The sequence below is a fragment of the Vigna umbellata genome, chromosome 11, assembly GCF_029865625.1.
Source record: "Vigna umbellata cultivar VRB3 chromosome 11, Vumbellata_1.0, whole genome shotgun sequence".
In the NCBI taxonomy this organism is placed as follows: Eukaryota; Viridiplantae; Streptophyta; class Magnoliopsida; order Fabales; family Fabaceae; genus Vigna; species Vigna umbellata.
This window is the reverse complement of record NC_142175.1, coordinates 16,672,310-16,691,122: the sequence shown is the minus strand read 5'-3', so window position 1 is coordinate 16,691,122 and position 18,813 is coordinate 16,672,310. Positions and strand designations below refer to the sequence as shown.

General features: G+C 38.9%; 1 non-coding gene and 1 pseudogene across 1 annotated transcript; one reads left to right on the top strand and one right to left on the bottom strand.

Annotated features, from left to right (window-relative positions):
- The first annotated feature begins 6,933 nt into the window (after positions 1-6,933).
- LOC148191045 (uncharacterized) lies at positions 6,934-8,755 on the top strand (annotated as a pseudogene).
- Positions 7,546-7,653, bottom strand: LOC148191046 (small nucleolar RNA R71). The gene has a single exon (XR_015783135.1). It is a non-coding gene; the product is annotated as a small nucleolar RNA R71 (small nucleolar RNA).
- Positions 8,756-18,813: the final 10,058 nt, after the last annotated feature.

Here is an 18,813-nt window from a genome sequence, read left to right as displayed (position 1 = left end):
TAGAACCCTAGAAAGAGGAGAAGGTAGCCTAAGCATCCAAGATCTTCCTTCAAGGGGTGGAAAAGAGAGTGTTTGCTTCGTCTCTGCCAAAGATACAAACCCTAGGACGTCCTAAAGCTTATATACTATTCTAAAAATACAAAAAATTAGGTCCAAGCCCAAAATAGTGCCGCTCAGTGGTAAACTACCGCTCAGCGGTAAGTGCGTGAGTTGTTTTTCTCCCCTCAGCGGCCTTTTCACCCCTCAGCGGAGCCAACGTGACTTTTGCACTTTTTGATGTCTTTTCTGATTCGATCTTTATCCTTCTTCACTTTTTTCACAAAATTCACCTTAAAACCTGCACAAAACATTGAAATCAAGCATAAACCTGTCCAGCTCTCTTATTTCTGAAAATATAACCAAAAGCATGATTTCAAGCTAGTTTCTAAGTGTTAAAGGTTGCTTTTAGTATCAATTTTAAGCATGAAAATAACAGTTTTTCAACTGTTATCAATGTCCTAAAGCTTATATACTATTCTAAACTGTACAGAAAATTAGGCCCAAGCCCAAAATACTGCCACTCAGCGGTAAGTGCGTGTGAAGTTGATTCTTCCCCTCAGCTGCATTTTCACCCGTCAGCGGAGCCAACGGGTGTTCCTGAGTGCCGCTCAGCGGTAAACTGCCATTGAGCGGTAGGTGCGACTTCTCCTTTTGCACTTTTTGAGTTCTTTTCTGATTCCATATCTATCCTTCTTCACTTCTTTCACCAAATTCACCTTAAAACCTGCATAAAAAACTGAAATCAAGCATAAACCTGTCCAACTCTCTTATTTCCAAAAATATGAAAAAACATGATTCCAAGCTAGTTAATAAGTGTTAAAGGTTGCTTTTAGTATCAATTTTAAGCATAAAAATAACAGTTTTTTACCTGTTATCATTTTACCTGTTATCAATTTTAAGCATAAAATTCGTCAACTTCGTACACTTCCTCAACTTCGTCCACTTCGTCAACTTCATCCACTTCGTCCACTTCCTCCACTTCCTCCACTTCCTCTACTTCCTCCACTTTGATGAGTTGTTATTTCTTGAACTATATTTAGTTTATTGCACTTAAATAAACCAGGGAATTGTGTTTAATTGTTTGTTATTTCCCCGTTTTCCGAATTCTGCTTAATTTCGTCGGAAATTCGTCATTGTGCTAATTTGGGTTTTCTGAGCTGATTAAGTGCATTTCTGGTTGTAGGGAAGTTGTGGAAACATCATCTGGAGCATTGGAATATGGCGTGACACACTCAAAGGCTCAACATTTAGTCATTTAGATTCTAATTAAAGTTGTAATTTCGTTTTCTAGAAGCCCTTAATTAGAATTAGGTGTTTTGGACCCTTTTAGGGGCAATTTTGTAAAAAGACCCATTTGTAGGACATGTGCCTTTTTGGTTAGGGTTTTTAATTGATTGTGGACCCCATTTGGAAGAAAACTCTCGACATTTTAGAGAGCCTTAGCCAACCACACAAAAAAAAACTCTTACACACTTCATTTTTTTCATGTTTTGAGCTTTTCTCTCTTAGGGTTTCTGTATGAACACTCTTATGGAGAGCTTGACTTGGGTGTCTCGTTTTTGGCCATTTCAATGAGCAAGATGCAGATTTTCTTCTTCTCTTAATTTACTCTTGGTTGTTGATAACAGTTGAAAAACTGTTATTTTCATGCTTAAAGTTGATACTAAAAGCAACCTTTAGACTTAGAAACTAGCTTGAAATCATGCCTTTTGTTTATATTTTCAGAAATAAGAGAGCTGGACAGGTTTATGCTTGATTTAAGTGTTTTTGTGCAGGTTTTGAGGTGAATTTGGTGAAAGAAGTGAAGAATAAGAGAGAGGACATTAGAAAAGACAAGAAAGAGTGCAAAAAGGAGAAGTCGAAGGCACCGCTCAGCGGCAAACTACCGCTGAGCGGCACTCAAGAGGTGACGTTGGAACCGCTGAGGGGCAAAATGGCCGCTGAGGGGAAGAAAGAAGACGCGCAATCACCGCTGAGCGGTAAATACCGCTGAGCGGCACTTTTTGGGCTTGGGCTTTTGTAATCTTTTGTAACTCTAGATTAGTATATAAGGGCTTGCACGTCCTAGAATTAGGTATCTTTGGCAGAAACGAGGCAAATACTCTCTCTTCCACCCCTTTGAAGGAGGATCTTGGATGCTCAGGCTACCTCTTCACCTTTATTGGGTTTATTCTTTCATACTTTCATTGTTATTCATCTAGGTTCACCATGAATATGGTGAACTAAACCTTGTATGTTTGTTGGGGAATCAATGTAATCTCTTGAAGCTCTCATATATGGATTTGTTGAATACATCTTTGAATTAAGACATATGCTTTCTTTTCATCATTAGTTAGGGTTTTTCCTCTTTGCTCAATGCTTGCATTGTTTAACTCATTCTAATGCATGATTATTGGTTTTGTTGATACGGACACGTACGGGGAAATCTAGATCCGGGGAATTTCTCCCAATATTTTACTGACAACATTATATTGGTTGCCTTAAGCTCCTGCACTCATGAACTAATCATTAGGAATGCTAGGAATTGTATGAACTATTTGATTAGGGAGAAGCCATCTAGAATGGTACATTAGAGAGTGGCATTAACAATGATGATTTGAAAGAGGAATTCCTAAAATATATGAGAGTGGATGAGATGAAATTGACCCCCAACAACATATTCATTCATTTAATCCATTGAAAGTGTTTATCTTATGTCTTTGCCATTGATCAATTCATGCATACATGTTTATTTTCGTCTTGCATATTAAAATTTCAATTATTGTTTTCTTAAGTCTTAGCTAATCAAGAAATCACATAACTAAACTAGGCCGTGAGTCCTTTGGGAAGAACGATACTTGGTCTTACCAAGTTTTATTACTTGAACGATTCGGTCATACTTGCCGATTGTGAAACAAGTTTGTGACATCATATTTTGGTGCTTACAAATTTGTCCATCAAGTTGATTAAGATCATTTTATTTTATTCTATCTTATTCTATCTTATCTTCTGAATCTTTTATCTTTTGAATCTATATCTTCTTCTCTATCTTTTTGTGCTAACAATTGTTTTTAGGGTTTTGTGCCTAATGTCTGCAGAATGCAATTTGGTCAAGAGTTTAACTATAGGGGCACTCAATTCTACCAAAGTAATCTCAACCAATGGTGGGAACCTCACTCAAGCGTGGATCAAAGCCAATTTTGGCAAGCTGCTGGACAATTTGAGAACCAACCACAACAACAATGGCAGCAAAAATCCTCTCTATCAGAAAGTTTGGAGGACACCCTTCAACGATTTTTGAAAAGTTCCGACTCTACTCAGAAAAGCATTGAAGAATCATGTAAAAGGATGGAGATGCACTTTCGTTACATTAGTCAAAGATTGGTGATTATCCAGCTGAGAATTATTTGGGCTATGTTAGAGGCCATGCTATCAGGTATGATCCTGACTCCATAAATAACTTTCTGGATACTGTGTGGGCTGGTGAACAATGCCAGTTTGCTCTTAGCATGGAGGAAGGTGCTGATTATGAGGATGTGGAGAGAGTATTGTGTATACCTGGAGGACACTTTCAAAGGAATAGATCTGGCTCTGTGGTTAACATTAGGAGGACAGATTTGACTCCTCTTGCAAAGTATTGGATGGCGTTTTCTCATGCCAACATTCAGCCATGTTCACATGTGTCAGATATTACTCTCAGCAGGGCACTATTCATCTACTGTGTTATCAGAAACTTGAATGTTAATATTGGGCAGGTGATAGCTGATGAGATTAGTGTGTGTGCTAACACCTCAAACAACAAAGCACCACTGGGACATCCTTCTTTGATCACTCACCTTTGCAAGCTAGCTGGGGTGGACACTTCTGTTCCACCATTTTCTCATTCACTTCTTCCTATAGTTGGTGCTTACAAAATCTATGATGCAAATGCAAAGGTGAAAGCTCAATGCAAATGCAAAAGCAAAGGCAAAAGAAAGTTGGGAATGAATAAGAAGATTGTGTTGTTATGACTCTCTTAACTCAAGGATTTTGTGATCCAGAAAAACCAATTTTCTTGTTAGCCCAGCCACATTATAAGCCATTGAAAAGTCCTTGTGATGATGCATGCTTGTGAATGTATTTGATTGTGGTTAAATGAAAGGCAAAGTTGATTCATGTGACATTGTGATAGTGGAGTGAATGAGTGAAACACTTTACCTCTTATACACTTGTGTGTTGAGTGAAACACTTTACCTAGTGAGGAAAGATTCCATAAGCACATGAACATCCATGCTTAATTGATTGATCATTCATGAAAAATAGCATTTGTTGGAACTTAAATGACTTTGTGAACACTAAAGCATGTGCACATCTTGAATTAACTCTCGGTCATAAGTTTGAGTGAAGTTTTTACTTATCTTGAAAATAGGATTTTGAATGAGTGAACCATCATATGAATTGGTTGGAGATGGAGTTACATTTTGTTTGCTTGAGGACAAGCAAAGTTCTAAGTTTGGGGTTGTGATAACAGTTGAAAAACTGTTATTTTCATGCTTAAAAGTGATACTAAAAGCAACCTTTAGACTTAGAAACTAGCTTGAAATCATGCATTTTGTTTATATTTTCAGAAATAAGAGAGCTGGACAGGTTTATGCTTGATTTGAGTGTTTTTGTGCAGGTTTTGAGGTGAATTTGGTGAAAGAAGTGAAGAATGAGAGAGAGGACATTAGAAAAGACAAGAAAGAGTGCAAAAAGGAGAAGTCGAAAGCACCGCTCAGCGGCAAACTACCGCTGAGCGGCACTCAAGAGGTGGCGTTGGAACCGCTGAGGGGCAAATGGCCGCTGAGGGGAAGAAAGAAGACGCGTAACCACCGCTGAGCGGTAAATGGCGCTGAGCGGCACTTTTTGGGCTTGGGCTTTTGTAATCTTTTGTAACTCTAGATTAGTATATAAGGGCTTGCACGTCCTTTAGTTAGGATCTTTGGCAGAAACGAGGCAAACACTCTCTCTTCCACCCCTTTGAAGGAGGATCTTGGATGCTCAGGCTACCTCTTCCACTTTATTGGGTTTATTCTTTCATACTTTCATTGTTATTCATCTAGGTTCACCATGAATATGGTGAACTAAACCTTGTATGTTTGTTGGGGAATCAATGTAATCTCTTGAAGCTCTCATATATGGATTTGTTGAATACATCTTTGAATTAAGACATATGCTTTCTTTTCATCATTAGTTAGGGTTTTTCCTCTTTGCTCAATGCTTGCATTGTTTAACTCATTCTAATGCATGATTATTGGTTTTGTTGATACGGACACGTACGGGGAAATCTAGATCCGGGGAATTTCTCCCAATATTTTACTGACAACATTATATTGGTTGCCTTAAGCTCCTGCACTCATGAACTAATCATTAGGAATGCTAGGAATTGTATGAACTATTTGATTAGGGAGAAGCCATCTAGAATGGTACATTAGAGAGTGGCATTAACAATGATGATTTGAAAGAGGAATTCCTAAAATATATGAGAGTGGATGAGATGAAATTGACCCCCAACAACATATTCATTCATTTAATCCATTGAAAGTGTTTATCTTATGTCTTTGCCATTGATCAATTCATGCATACATGTTTATTTTCGTCTTGCATATTAAAATTTCAATTATTGTTTTCTTAAGTCTTAGCTAATCAAGAAATCACATAACTAAACTAGGCCGTGAGTCCTTTGGGAAGAACGATACTTGGTCTTACCAAGTTTTATTACTTGAACGATTCGGTCATACTTGCCGATTGTGAAACAAGTTTGTGACATCATATTTTGGTGCTTACAAATTTGTCCATCAGTTGTCTTAGCTTATTGGTGGTGAAAAACTATTCATTTCCACTTCCATTTGCTTGTTCTTGATGCTTGGAGTTTGAGTTTTGGAGCTTGTCTTTGCATTTCCATGGTGGATGTTGGGTTTGAGTAACTTTATATTTCGTTTTCCTCTCCCTTTGCTGTTTTTCCTCTCGTTTTTTATCTCATTCTATATGGTTGGATGATAAAAATGAAGTTCTATGTAGTTTTAGGTTGAAGGGAGCTTAAGATGATGTGTGGGTGTTGTGGGTTTAACTCTTTCCTTGCATTTTTCGATTTTGATGCTTGAGACTAGGTTGGGATCAGATCTTGGTGATGTTATGGAGGCTGGACAGAACTGGAATTGATGGTCTAAGTATTATTTTCGTTTTTGCAAAGAAACTTTGAAGAAATGGTAGTGTTGAAGATGGGTTGATGAGTAGAAGTTTGGGTTTATTGTTCTTGTGTTCATTTGCAACTTTAACTTTGGTTTCTTGAAGTTGTTCTCTGTATTGAAGAGTGGAAGAAAGCTTTTGGATGCATAATTCTTGAAGAAAAACCGTTTGGAGTTTGTAGGAGAGAGGAAATTGCTTCATTTAATTTTTACCACTTTTGGACCAACACAAAAGATGCTTGTTTTGACCCAAGGAATGTTTCCACTTTGAGATTTGGCCTTTGCTTGTTGTCTAAGGCTTTTAATAGTGCTAGTTTAATTACCATGCTAGCTTAAATTAGTTTTTTTGCATCTGTGTCTTTATTGAGTTCTTTACTTTTTGCAAAACCTTTTCAAACCCCCCCCCTTTTTTGTGTTAGACTCGATTTTCGAATCGCAAAATTGGTCCTTGAGAGACGACCTAGGAGTCAATTCCTAGCTATACTGCATTCCTTATATGCAATCAAATTTGTATGGGTCGCGACAGCCCACATCAAATTTTGGGCCGTTGCCAGGGACCAACGGTTCAGTTTTGAGTCTTGTGTCTGTGTTGTGTGATTTTTGTTGTGTTGTGTTTGTGATAGTGTCGTTTTGCTATCTTGTGTTGATTTTTGTGGTTTGAATTTTTTGTGCTATTGTTTCATGATTACAGGGTGTGGTGATTTAGTGCATGACTAGAGGAAATCCTGGATTCATACCACCCTTTGATCCTGAGATTGATAGGACGTTTCATAGGTTAATTAGGCATTGTAGGAATTTGTCTTTAGAGTTTGTTTTTGAGTCTGTTCCATTAGATATTGTGCATCCCACTGCTGAGTACTTTGTGCATACTGCATCTACTGCATTTGTTGCATCTGCACTTGATTCTGATTCTGATTCTATTGTTTTTTCACACTGAGAACAATATGGCACAACCTCCACCTCGTGAGAGGACTTTCAAGGAGATGGCTGCACCTGATTTCGATATTGAAAGCTTGTGCATCCAATATCCTGATGAGGACGTTCCATTTGTTCTCAAGACTAGACTGATCCATTTGTTGCCCAAGTTTCATGGTCTTGCAGGTGAGAGTCCACATAAGCATTTGAAGGAATTCCACATTGTCTGTTCCACTATGAAACCACATGATGTTCCTGAAGAGCACATCTTCTTGAAGGCATTCCCTCATTCATTGGAAAGTGTTGCTAAGGATTGGTTGTATGGTTTGGCGCCTAGATCCGTCACTAGCTGGGATGATTTGAAGAGGCTGTTCTTGGAGAAATTTTTCCCAGCATCCCAGACCACAGCTATCAGAAAAGACATAACTGGGATTAGGCAGCTTGGTGGAGAGAGCTTGTATGAGTATTGGGAGAGATTCAAGACACTTTGTGCTAGCTGTCCCCACCATCAGATACCTGAACAACTCCTTATCCAGTATTTCTATGAGGGTTTGAACAACATGGATCGGTGTATGATTGATGCTGCCAGTGGTGGAGCTCTTGGAGACACCACACCTGCTGAGGCCAGGCAATTGATTGAGAACATGGCCTCTAACTCCCAGCAGTTTAGCACCAGGAATGATGCCATTGTGGTGAAGGGTGTACATGATGTTGTTGCTCAGTCTTTATCAGCTGTTGAAACCAAGTTGGAAGGCAAGATTAACTCTCTTGCGAAGTTGGTGATACACTTGACTACCAACCAAAGATCTGCAGCTCCATCTGCATCTGTTGCACGACTATGTGCTATTTGTCCTTCTAGTGACCACTATACAGATGCCTGTCCTTCTTTGCAGCACCCTGCTGCCTCTGATGCGCCTCAGGCTTATGCTACGAACATCTACAACAATAGGCAGTCACAACAGCAAAATCATGACTTGTCCAGCAACAGGTACAACCCAGGGTGGAGGAATCACCCCAATCTTAGATGGAACAATGCGCCACAGCATCAACAGCAGGCACCACCTTTCCAGAATGTTGGAGCACCTAATAGATATGTGCCTCCACCTATGCAACAACACTAGAGGCAACAACAGCAGCAGCAAGAGGCACCTGCCCAACTAGCTACCCACCCTTCCACTTCGTTTGAACCTTTATTGGAAGAGTTAGTGAGACAGATGACTATGCAAAACCTGCAGTTTCAAAAAGATAACATGCAATTTCAGCAGGAGACTAGAGCTTCCATACAGAGTCTCACTAACCAGATGGGTCAGATGGCTACTCAGATAAACCAGGCGTAGTCTCAGAATTCTGATAAGTTGCCATCCCAGACTGTGCAGAATCCAAGGAATGTGAGTGCCATAACCCTCATATCAGGGAAGCAGATTGTTGTGCCTTTAGAGCCCGCTTCTACACCTACACCCGTGCTTGCCACTTGTCCTAGACAGGACAACCATGACGGTCCACGTAGAGCATTTGAGGTGGGTGGATCTTCTTCTCCAGCCGGTGGTTCTTCTTCAGGTGGATCTTCTCCCTTTTCCACCACTACCGCTGCCGCACCTTCTCCATTGGTTGACTGACCTATTCCTCTTCCTTTCCCTTCACGGGCACTTCCTAGCAAAAAGATGGAAGAGGTGAATAGGGAAATTCTGGAGACCTTCAGGAAGGTAGAGGTGAACATACCTCTACTCGATGCCATCAAGCAGATACCGAAGTATGCCAAATTCTTGAAGGAGCTGTGCACACACAAGAGGAAGATGAAGGGCAATGAGAGGATTAGCATGGGAAGGAATGTATCTACGCTTATTGGTAAGTCAGTCCCGCACATTCCTGAAAAGTGCAAGGACCCAGGTATATTTTGCATTCCTTGTGTGATTGGAAACAATAAATTTGAGAATGCCATGCTTTATTTGGGTGCTTCTGTTAATGTCACGCCTTTGTCTATATATGCATCTTTGTCTCTTAGTCCTTTGCAAACCACGGGTGTGGGTTGGCCAATAGGAGTGTTACCCACCCAACAGGTTTCATAGAGGATGTCTTGGTTAGGGTTGGTGAATTGATTTTTCCTGCTGACTTTTATGTTTTGGAAATGGAGGAGGGATTCTCTCATGGATCCGCTCCCATTATCTTAGGCAGGCCATTCTTGAAAACTGCCCGAACTAAGATTGATGTGTATGCTGGAACTTTGTCTATGGAATTTGCTGATATTGTTGCTCATTTTAATATCCTTGATGCAATGAAATTTCCAGCTGAGGACCATTCTCTGTTTAGGATCGATGGATTGGATGACATTATTGATGAATTTGTTGTTGATGACTTTCATTCTTTACATGAGAAGAAACATTCTTTTCTATCTTCTTTGCATTCATGCATTGAATCTGGATTCGAATCAGGATTTGAGAATGATGTTTATAATGTTGTGGATTTGATGAGGATTGTGATGTCCAGGATATTGATGCTATGCATGATATTGATGATGTTGTTGACATATCTGTGATGGACATTGATTTGGACTGTGATGGGATGAGTGTTTTGCCTTTACCTGTACACTCTTTAGAGTCAGAATGCATTAACCACGTTGCAGGAAGTACACTTGAATCTGACTTGCAGGCACCCACTCTTGAGCTGAAACAGCTCCCGGATAACCTCAAGTATGTGTACTTGGAGGATGATGAGAATAAACCGGTGATCATTTCTACCTCCCTTGATTCTGTTAAAGAGGAGAAGTTGCTTGGTGTGCTGAGGAAGCACAAGAAGGCCATTAGTTGGAGTTTGGCTGACATACCTGGTATTAGCCCATCCACATGCATGCATAGAATTCTTTTGGAAGATGGGGCAAAGCCAATGAGACAGCCACAAAGAAGGCAAAACCCCGTGATCATGGACGTCATCAAGAAGGAGGTGACCAAGCTTTTGCAAGCTGGGATCATCTACCCTATTTAAGATAGTCAGTGGGTGAGCCCCATCCATGTTGTGCCCAAGAAAACTGGCCTCACTGTGGTGAAGAATGAGAGGGATGAGCTTATCCCAACTAGAGTGCAGAACAGTTGGAGAGTCTGCATTGACTATAGGAGGCTCAACCAAGCAACCAGGAAAGATCATTTCCCCTTTCCATTCATTGATCAGATGCTGGAGCGCCTGGCAGGTAAATCTCATTATTGTTTTCTTGATGGTTTTTCTGGTTACTTTCAAATAAATATTGCGCCTGAGGATCAAGAGAAAACCACATTCACCTGCCGCTTTGGCACTTTTGCCTATAGGAGGATGCCCTTTGGTCTATGCAATGCCCCTGGTACCTTTCAACGGTGCATGCTTAGAATTTTTAGCGACTTTCTTGAGAGTTGCATAGAGGTGTTTATGGATATTTTACTGTGTATGGATCCTCTTTTGATGCATGTTTAGACAGTCTGGAAAAAGTTTTGAAAAGATTCATAGAAACAAACCTTGTTCTCAATTTTGAGAAATGTCACTTCATGGTTGAACAAGGTTTGGTTCTAGGGCATATCATTTCTGAAAAGGGAATAGAGGTAGACCCTGCTAAGATATCTGTGATTTCGCAGTTGCCTTACCCCTTTTGCGTGCGAAAGGTGCGATCTTTCCTTGGACATGCAGGTTTCTACAGGCGCTTCATCAAAGATTTCAGCAAGAAGGCGCTCCCCTTGTCCAAACTGCTACAGAAGGATATTGACTTTGCTTTTGATGACAGATGCAAGCAGGCATTTGATTGCCTGAAGGAAGCTTTAACCACTACCCCTATCATTCAGGCACCGGATTGGACAACCCCATTTGAGCTCATGTGTGATGTGTCTAATTATGCATTGGGGGCTGTCTTGACACAGAAAATTGACAAGCTGCCGAGAGTGATCACTATGCTTCACGCACTTTGGATGCTGCCTAAGCAAATTATACCACCACTGAAAAAGAGTTGTTGGCAATTGTTTTTGGCCTTGATAAGTTTAGGTCATATTTTCTTGGATCACCTGTTATTGTGTATATGATGGACAAATTTGTAAGCACCAAAATATGATGTCACAAACTTGTTTCACAATCGGCAAGTATGACCGAATCGTTCAAGTAATAAAACTTGGTAAGACCAAGTATCGTTCTTCCCAAAGGACACACGACCTAGTTTAGTTATGTGGTTTCTTGATTAACTAAGACTTACAAACGAAATATTTGAGTTTAAAATGCAAGACAGAAAATAAACATGTATGCATGAATTTTGATCAATGGCAAAGACAAAAGATAAACACTTTCAATGGAATATATGAATGAATATGTTGTTGGGGGTCAATTTCATCTCATCCACTCTCATATATTTTAGGAATTCAACATTCAAATCATCATTGTTAATGCCACTCTCTAATGTACCATTCTAGATGGCTTCTCCCTAATCAAATAGTTCATACAATTCCTAGCATTCCTAATGATTAGTTCATGAGTGCAGGAGCTTAAAGGCAACCAATAGAATATTGTCAGTATAATATTGGGAGAAATTCCCCGGATCTAGACTTCCCCGTACGTGTCCGTATCGACAAAACCAATAATCATGCATTGGAATGAGTTAAACAATGCAAGCATTGAGCAAAGAGGAAAAACCCTAACTAATGATGAAAGAAAGCATATGTCTTAATTCAAAGATGTACTCAACAGATTCCATATATGAGAGCTTCAAGAGATTACATTGATTCCCCAACAAACATACAAGGTTTAGTTCACCATATTCATGGTTAACCTAGATGAATAACAATGAAAGTATGAAAGAATAAACCCAATAAAGTGGAAGAGGTAGCCTGAGCATCCAAGATCCTCCTTCAAAGGGGTGAAAGAGAGAGTGTTTGCCTCGTTTCTGCCAAAGATCCCTAACTAAAGGACGTGCAAGCCCTTATATACTAATCTAGAGTTACAAAAGATTACAAAAGCCCAAGCCCAAAAAGTGCCGCTCAGCGCCATTTACCGCTCAGCGGTGGTTACGCGTCTTCTTTCTTCCCCTCAGCGGCCATTTGCCCCTCAGCGGTTCCAACGCCACCTCTTGAGTGCCGCTCAGCGGTAGTTTGCCGCTGAGCGGTGCCTTCGACTTCTCTTTTTGCACTCTTTCTTGTCTTTTCTAATGTCCTCTCTCTCATTCTTCACTTCTTTCACCAAATTCACCTCAAAACCTGCACAAAAACACTCAAATCAAGCATAAACCTGTCCAGCTCTCTTATTTCTGAAAATATAAACAAAATGCATGATTTCAAGCTAGTTTCTAAGTCTAAAGGTTGCTTTTAGTATCACTTTTAAGCATGAAAATAACAGTTTTTCAACTGTTATCACAACCCCAAACTTAGAACTTTGCTTGTCCTCAAGCAAACAAAATGTAACTCCATCTCCAATCAATTCATATGATGGTTCACTCATTCAAAATCCTCTTTTCAAGATAAGTAATAACTTCACTCAAACTTATGACCAAGAGTTAATTCAAGATGTGCACATGCTTTAGTGTTCACAAAGTCATTTAAGTTCCAACAAATGCTATTTTTCATGAATGATCAATCAATTAAGCATGGATGTTCATGTGCTTATGGAATCTTTCCTCACTAGGTAAAGTGTTTCACTCAACACACAAGTGTATAAGAGGTAAAGTGTTTCACTCATTCACTCCACTATCACAATGTCACATGAATCAACTTTGCCTTTCATTTAACCACAATCAAATACATTCACAAGCATGCATCATCACAAGGACTTTTCAATGGCTTATAATGTGGCTGGGCTAACAAGAAAATTGGTTTTTCTGGATCACAAAATCCTTGAGTTAAGAGAATCATAACAACACAATCTTCTTATTCATTCCCAACTTTCTTTTGCCTTTGCTTTTGCATTTGCATTGAGCTTTGCTTCTTTTTCTTTTCTTTTCTTTGCATATTCTTACTTTTTAGCTGTTAGCTCAATGCTTTTTCCTTTTTCATGTTTCCCCAATAACCCCAAACTTGAACATTTAACAATACCACACAAGATCTTCTACTTAACTCAAGGTAAAGATTTTCAATCAAGGGTGTTCAGTGTATATTTAAGGCTAAGGGTTCAAAGGATAGAACACAACGTGTTCTCTTTTAGAAGGCTAACTTTATGAATTTGGCCAATAAAAAAGGTTTCAAAAACACGGCCTTTGATCATATGATGCAAAACAAGCAATTTATTCAATCATAGAAAACTTGGGCAAAGTCATTCATGCTTTCAAAGTAATAGCATTCAACAATAACAACTCTGGAGCTCAAAACCTCACATATAAGCTCATTCACATTTGACATGCACATCCTGTTTAATTTCACAATCACAATCATGATATTATGCATTTATTCACAAAGCTTGTGAATCACCTGTATAAGCATTTTAATGTGCACATCATCTCAACATCAATCAATCAATAAGCATCATCAAGCATTACTTATCACACAATCACAGTTAATAGCAAACCATCATAACAAACCAGGTGTTCAATAGAGTACATCAAACCCTAATCTAAAAACAAAAACAAATAAGTTCAGAAAACTTAAACCACAAAAGCATAATCATATGATAGCATTCATCAGTAAATGCTATCTCAGCTCCTCATCAGTCCGAGCTCTCTGTATCTTCCTCTTCTTGAATCTTATAGTCTTGATTCTTTTTGCCCGATGAGGAGGCCATCCCTACATCAAACATAATTCACAAAACCAACAGATACATTGTTAAGCATTAGTAAACCACAATGAAGAAATCATCCCCTTCAATGATGCTCTCTCCCAACCCCAAACTTAGATGGAAAACTAGTGAGAAAGTGAGTGAAAGGGAGATTTTCTTAAAAGGGAATAGGGAAAAGATGTGGAGAACCTTGGAAAAGGTATGTGGGAGTGTGTGTGCAGAGAAGAGCCTGAAAATATAAAAACGCGCAGCTTAGGGTTTAAAAATACCCCAATGGGCTCGGGTTCCGCTAAGGGGAACTTAAGCCCATCTGCGATAGTACCGCTCAGCGGTAATTGCCGCTCAGCGGCACTTTCGTGATGTGCCCTTCTCCTTCTTTTCTTGACCTAAGTGCCTTCCTAACATACCCCTCATAGATTCCCTGCAATTCAATGTTAAAAATGCTTATGCAAATCCTAAAAATAAACAAACAGAAAACAATCAATCAACTGGGTTGCCTCCCAGGTAGCGCTTGTTTAACGTCACGAGCCTGACCCAAAATCCACCAACACCCATCAGTAGGTGTTTCAAACTTACCAGCACCCATCAGTAGGTGCAAAATCTTCTCACCAACACCCATCAGTAGGTGTTACAAACTTAGTATCCTTCAGTAGATACTTAATCACCTAGCATCCTTCAGTAGATGCTAGATCCAACAAAATAATGTCCAGAATAATGTTCACAAATTATAAATTACAAAATCAAATCAAAAGTTTTTAAATCCACTGGGTTGCCTCCCAGCAAGCGCTCTTTTAACGTCATTAGCTTGACCCAGTAAAGCTCATGTTCCTTCTTCTTTTTCTTCTTTCTACTGAACTTCTTCAGAAATTTGATCAAACCAGGAACCTGTTGCAATGTCTCAATCATAGGAACTTTAATCTCCAATTTCTTGAAGATTTCCATAAAGCACTTAAATTTCTTTTCCTTCCTATGATTCTTCTTTAGATGAGGATGTGATTTTTCATGTGATTTCTTCTTCTTTCCTCTCATCTTCTTTTTCTTCCTTTTTCTCTCCCTAAATTTTCTCTTTTTCTCTTCTTTTATTTTTTTCTTCCTTTCTCTTTTTCTCCTCAACTTCTTTATCTTCACACAAATTTTCTTTCTCTCTTTTCTCTCAACCAATTCTTTTTCTTTTTCTTCATCTTTATCTTTCTCACTCAACTCTTCTTTCTCTTTTCTCTCTACCCTTTCCTCATCTCCCTCTAATTTTTCCTCATCAAGAATCTTGTCACTTTCAGTGATAATGACTTGCCCTTCCTCCTTAAGGTTAACATCAGTATTAACATCATCATTTAATATCTGACTAATGTGACGAAGTTGCATCTCCATTCTTTTACATGATTCTTCAATGCTTTTCTGAGTAGAGTCGGAATTTTTCAAAAATCGTTGAAGGGTATCCTCCAACCTATCCAAACTTCCTGATAGAAAGGGTTGTTGCTGCCATTGTTGTTGTGGTTGGTTCTCAAATTGTCCAGCAGCTTGCCAAAATTGGCTTTGATCCATGCTTGAGTGAGGTTCCCACCATTGGTTGAGATTACTTTGGTAGAATTGAGTGCCCCTATAATTAAACTCTTGACCAAATTGCATTCTGCAGACATTAGGCACAAAACCCTAAAAACAATTGTTAGCACAAAAAGATAGAGAAAAGAAAATAAAGATTGAAAAGATATAAGAAGATAAGAGATTTAGAAGATAGAATCAAATAAAATAAAATAAAACCTAATCTAAAAAATAAAATCTAATCTAAAAGATAAAATAAAATAAAATCTAACCTAACCTAAAAGATAGAATAAGAATAAAATAAAATCTAACCTAAAAAGATAAAAAGATAAAATCTAATAAAATAAAATAAAATCTAATCTAAAAAAAAATAAAAATAAAATCTAACCTAAAAAAAAATCTAATCTAATCTAACCTAAAATAAAATCAAATCAAATAAAAACCGAAAAATAAAAAACAGAAAATAAAAATAGAAAACAGAAAAACAGAAAACAGAAAAATAAAATAAAATCAAATAAAATACAAACTGAAAAATATAAACAGAAAAATAAAATAAAATTAAAAAAATTCGAAATTTAAATTAAAAATAAAAAAATAAGTCAAAGATAATCAATAATCACACAAATTAACCAGTTAAACCACGAGTCCCCGGCAACGGCGCCAAAAACTTGATGGACAAATTTGTAAGCACCAAAATATGATGTCACAAACTTGTTTCACAATCGGCAAGTATGACCGAATCGTTCAAGTAATAAAACTTGGTAAGACCAAGTATCGTTCTTCCCAAAGGACTCACGGCCTAGTTTAGTTATGTGGTTTCTTGATTAACTAAGACTTACAAACGAAATATTTGAGTTTAAAATGCAAGACAGAAAATAAACATGTATGCATGAATTTTGATCAATGGCAAAGACAAAAGATAAACACTTTCAATGGAATATATGAATGAATATGTTGTTGGGGGTCAATTTCATCTCATCCACTCTCATATATTTTAGGAATTCAACATTCAAATCATCATTGTTAATGCCACTCTCTAATGTACCATTCTAGATGGCTTCTCCCTAATCAAATAGTTCATACAATTCCTAGCATTCCTAATGATTAGTTCATGAGTGCAGGAGCTTAAAGGCAACCAATAGAATATTGTCAGTATAATATTGGGAGAAATTCCCCGGATCTAGACTTCCCCGTACGTGTCCGTATCGACAAAACCAATAATCATGCATTAGAATGAGTTAAACAATGCAAGCATTGAGCAAAGAGGAAAAACCCTAACTAATGATGAAAGAAAGCATATGTCTTAATTCAAAGATGTACTCAACAGATTCCATATATGAGAGCTTCAAGAGATTACATTGATTCCCCAACAAACATACAAGGTTTAGTTCACCATATTCATGGTGAACCTAGATGAATAACAATGAAAGTATGAAAGAATAAACCCAATAAAGTGGAAGAGGTAGCCTGAGCATCCAAGATCCTCCTTCAAAGGGGTGAAAGAGAGAGTGTTTGCCTCGTTTCTGCCAAAGATCCCTAACTAAAGGACGTGCAAGCCCTTATATACTAATCTAGAGTTACAAAAGATTACAAAAGCCCAAGCCCAAAAAGTGCCGCTCAGCGCCATTTACCGCTCAGCGGTGGTTACGCGTCTTCTTTCTTCCCCTCAGCGGCCATTTGCCCCTCAGCGGTTCCAACGCCACCTCTTGAGTGTCGCTCAGCGGTAGTTTGCCGCTGAGCGGTGCCTTCGACTTCTCTTTTTGCACTCTTTCTTGTCTTTTCTAATGTCCTCTCTCTCATTCTTCACTTCTTTCACCAAATTCACCTCAAAACCTGCACAAAAACACTCAAATCAAGCATAAACCTGTCCAACTCTCTTATTTCTGAAAATATAAACAAAATGCATGATTTCAAGCTAGTTTCTAAGTCTAAAGGTTGCTTTTAGTATCACTTTTAAGCATGAAAATAACAGTTTTTCAACTGTTATCAGTATACTGACCATGCAGCTCTAAAGTTTCTGTTGAAAAAGGCTGAGTCAAAGCCTAGATTGATTAGGTGGATGCTACTACTCCAGGAGTTTGACTTGCAGATTGAAGACCGGAGTGGAGCACAGAATTTGGTTGCAGACCACCTCAGCCGGATTGAGAAAGCTGGGAATGAAGTTGATGTGTTGCCCATCCAGGATGACTTTCCTGATGAGAGTTTGTTGATGATTTCTTATTCTCACCCCACTCCTTGGTTTGCACACATTGTAAATTATTTGGTTGCTTCTGTTTTTCCTCCCTTAGCATCACGTGCTCAGATTGCTAAAATTAAGAGTGATGCTAAGTATTATGTTTAGGATGACCCATATTTGTGGAAGTTGTGCAATGACCAGGTTACTAGGAGATGCATTCCGGACCATGAGATTGACTCGGTCCTGCAGTTTTGTCATGCCTCCTCACCTGGTGGTCATCTGGGGATACAGAGAACAGCTCGCAGGGTGCTTGACTGTGGTTTCTATTGGCCTTCCATCTTCAAAGATGCGGAGAGGATTTGCAGCACTTGTGAGCCTTGTCAGAGAGCAGGAGGATCAATTTCACAGAGACAAGAGATGCCTCAATAGCCTATGCTGTTCTGTGAGGTGTTTGATGTATGGGGTATAGATTTCATGGGTCCTTTTCCTGTTTCTTTTGGTTTCTCTTATATTCTCCTTGCTGTGGATTATGTTTCAAAATGGGTGGAAGCTAGAGCCACCAGGACTAATGATGCTCGGGTTGTTGTAGATTTTGTTAGATCTCACCTCTTTTGCAGGTTTGGAGTGCCTAAAGAAATTGTTAGTGATCAGGGAACCCATTTTTGCAACAGATCCATGCAAGCTTTGCTCAAGAAATATGGGGTGACGCACAGAGTTTCTACACCTTACCACCCCCAAACAAATGGGCAAGCTGAGATCTCCAACAGGGAGATTAAGAGGATTTTGGAGAAGATTGTCCAGCCCAACAGGAAAGATTGGAGTAATCGATTGGACGATGCTCTTTAGGCCCACAGGACTGCCTACAAAGCACCCATTGGGATGTCTCCCTATCGGGTTGTCTTTAGAAAGGCATGTCATTTACCAGTTGAGATTGAGCATCAGGCATATTGGGCTGTGAAGACTTGTAACTTGTCCAATGACCAAGCTGGAGAGGAAAGGAAGTTGCAACTGAATGAATTGGATGAGATCCGATTGGAGGCCTATGAGAACTCGAAGTTCTACAAAGAAAGGACCAAGAGGTTCCATGATAGCTCCATTGTTAGAAAGGACTTCGAGGTTGGCCAACAGGTTTTGTTGTATAACTCTAGACTCGGCCTCATGGGTGGTAAGTTGAGATCAAAGTGGACTGGACCTTTTGTTGTGACTAATGTTTATCCTTATGGTGCAGTAGAGATCCAAGGTCCATCTGCAGCTAAA